Genomic DNA, 3244 nt, shown 5'->3' on the forward strand with positions numbered 1-3244 from the left:
ATTACTTATTATTATTACTTATATTATTACTATACTATATATATACTATATACTATATACTATATACTATATATATACTATATATATATATATATATATATATATATATATATATATATATATATATATATATATATATATATATTTCCTATATATTATATACCTATTATATACACATATATTTCGCGAAAAAAACACAGTTTTTACCTTTTTTCTCTGTAGAGGCTGTAATCCCCCGTTCGGCTTCCGAAAAATGTCCCAGTCGTCTTGCGGTTATTCCCAATGTTCACGCACTGTTTCCGGTGCGATTTCCGGTGTGAGTTCCGGTTTTCCTCGCGTCGTTTCGTAAGTTGTTAACGTGTGAAGACACAGATTTTCAGGTTTCACAGTTTTTGCTGGTTTGTTCACAGTTTCAGCATCAAAGCAAACACACACACACACACACGCGCAATTGTGGTCACAGAAGAACTCGTGTATCTGTTCGGTTCACGCTGCGGTATCGTCGAAGTTTTGTTTCGGCGGAAGTCCCGTCATTATGACGTCATGCTGTTTGCGGTGAAGCCGGTGCCACGTGACCTATTCCTGAGTTTATATTATTTATATATATATATATATATATTTATTTATTTATATATATGTTTCATTTATTTTTATTAATTTATGTCTTTATGTCGCAGACGTGACCTCGTTCAACTTCGGCCAAGCTTCGTTAAACTTCGGCCAAGCTTCTGTCAAGCCTCCTCAAGTTCCGGCTAATCACGATGAACGGACGCGCGGCACGGCGAGAGTGCCGACTCGTTAGTTTCCGGTCGTTTCCGGCATCGACCGAAGCATCAGCGGTGGCGGAGGCAGCGGAGTTAGACGGCAGTTGCCCGTGCTAGCTTAACAAATGAAGTGATCAGCTACTTGCACTACTGCTGCTACTGTTGCTGCTGTTGCTGCTGCTATTTTTATTGCTGCTGCTGCTCCTGCTATTTCTGCTGCTGCTCCTGCTATTTCTGCTGCTGCTGCTCCTGCTGCTGCTGTTACTGCGACTGCTGCTTTTGTTGTTGATGATGCTGCTGCTACTGCTACTATTTCTGCTGCTGCTACTGCTGCTGCTCCTCCTGCTGGTGCTGTTGTTGTTGTTGTTGCTGCTGCTGTTGTTGCTGCTGCTGCTTCTGCTGCTATTTCTACTGCTACTGCTGCCGCTGCTACTACTGCTGCTGCTGCTGCTGCTGCTGCTGCTGCTGCTCTGCCTCTCTGTGCCTCTCCCCGCAGCATTAACTATTCAGCAGTCCGGATCAATCTACTTTGCTACTTAAGTCATCGAATCAATGACAGCGGACGGACTGGTCGATCGTTGGATGGCTGGCTGGATGAATGGATGGATGGATGGATGGATGGCTGGCTGGCTGGATGAATGGATGGTTGGCTGGATGGATGGATGGCTGGATGGATGGATGGCTGGATGGCTGGATGGATGGATGGATGGATGGATGGATGGATGGATGGTGGATGGGCATGGATGAATGGATGGATGGCGATGTGGAGGATGGATGGAATGGATGGCTAAAACTGGCTGGCTGGCAGGATGGATGGATGGATGGACTGGTTGAGGATAGCATGGATGATGGTGGATGGATGGCCTGGCTGGATGGCCTGGATGGCTGGATGGAGTGGATAGATGGATGAATTGGGCTGCGCTGGCTGGTTGGTAAATGGATGGATGGCTGGATGGATGGATGGCTAAATGGCATGGATTGGATAGATAGATGGCTGGATGGCTGGCAGGATGGCTGGATGGCTGGATGGCTGGATGGTTGCTAGCTACGGCGGAAGCAGACACCTGTGTCCTAAGTGTGCCTCACGGGCTCACGGCTTCTCTCCTCTCTCTCTCTCTCTCTCTCTTCTTCTTCTCTCTCTCTCTCTCTCACTCTCTCTCTCTCTTCTTCTCTCTCTCTCTCCTCACTCACTCTCTCTCTCTCTGCGTCTTCTCACGCGCGTGCTTTGGTTGTCTTAGTAACCTGACTCCTGGCCGCAGCGTGTTTGAGCAGCTGATAAGCAAACAAATTCGGTATTAATCCGACTTTATCCGTACACAAGCCGGTTCTATCCGGGGCCCGGACTCCTGGTCTGGTAGACAGTTGGTCTTTACTGGTCACCGTTCGTCGATTTCTTGGTGATTGATACAGCTGGTGGTAGTGTTGCACTGCGCGTACGGTGTCAGAGTTAGAGAAACACAGGCGTCGCGAGTGTTGGTGTTGTTGTTGTTGTTGCTGTTGTTGCTGTTGTTGTTGTTGTTGTTGTTGTTGTTGTTGTTGTTGCTGCTGCTGCTTAACTGCTTTTTCGTCGTGGCTGTTGTGTGTTGCTGTTGCTATTTGTTTTTGTTATTTTTGTTGTTTGTTCTTTTTATTTGTGTTGTTTCGTATTGTTGTTAGTTGTTTATCGTCGTTATTTTTGTAGTTTGTTATTGTTGTTTGTGTTTCGCAGAATTTTTAGCAAGCACTGTCTTCTTTTCGCGAACACTGAGTTGATCACTGCGCAGAAGATGGGGAGCGAGTTTGTCTTCCTTCTCTCTTTCTCTGGGGGAAGCTTTGCAGCTTGTTGTGTCTCTCTGTGTCGGGGCGTACAAGCAGACGAACCTTCTCCTCCTACTCCGCCTCCTTCTCCTTCGCTTCCTTCTCTTCTCTTCCTCCTCTCGTCCCTTTAAAAAGGCCAAAGGAAAAGGGAGTGGTTACAATCGAATTCCCGTGAAGCGTTCTGCGCGTGCGCGGGGGAAGGGGGGCTAAACCACGTGGTTATACGCCCTTCCTCCGGTTACGGTCACGTCATCAGAGAGAAAAATCGTACGCGTCGAAAATGAAAAACTGCCGAAATGGGGAATTTTTTTCCACTCTCTTCTCTCTCTCTCTCTCTGTCGTGAAAAGATTTTGTGAGGGGGCAAAGAGAGTATGGTGCGTGGCCCTTTTAAGCGACGAAACGAAGAGAAGGAAGAGTTTGGAGGCATTGGGAGAACGCGCTCAGGCGAACTCAAAAACTCAAATCCCCTAAAACTATCGAGAGTGCATGCATGCACCAGCTGGCCACGCGCGCACTCACACACAAACGAACTCGTTACTTAACGAGTGATAGCCGTCCACGAATCAACCCGACATGACTACGACACATCACATATATATTAGTAGTATATATATATATGTATGTATATATATATATATATATATATATATATATAGATATATTATATATATATATATATTAA

Source organism: Priapulus caudatus, unplaced genomic scaffold, assembly GCF_000485595.1.
Source record: "Priapulus caudatus unplaced genomic scaffold, Priapulus_caudatus-5.0.1 Scaffold3568, whole genome shotgun sequence".
Lineage (NCBI taxonomy): Eukaryota > Metazoa > Priapulida > Priapulimorpha > Priapulimorphida > Priapulidae > Priapulus > Priapulus caudatus.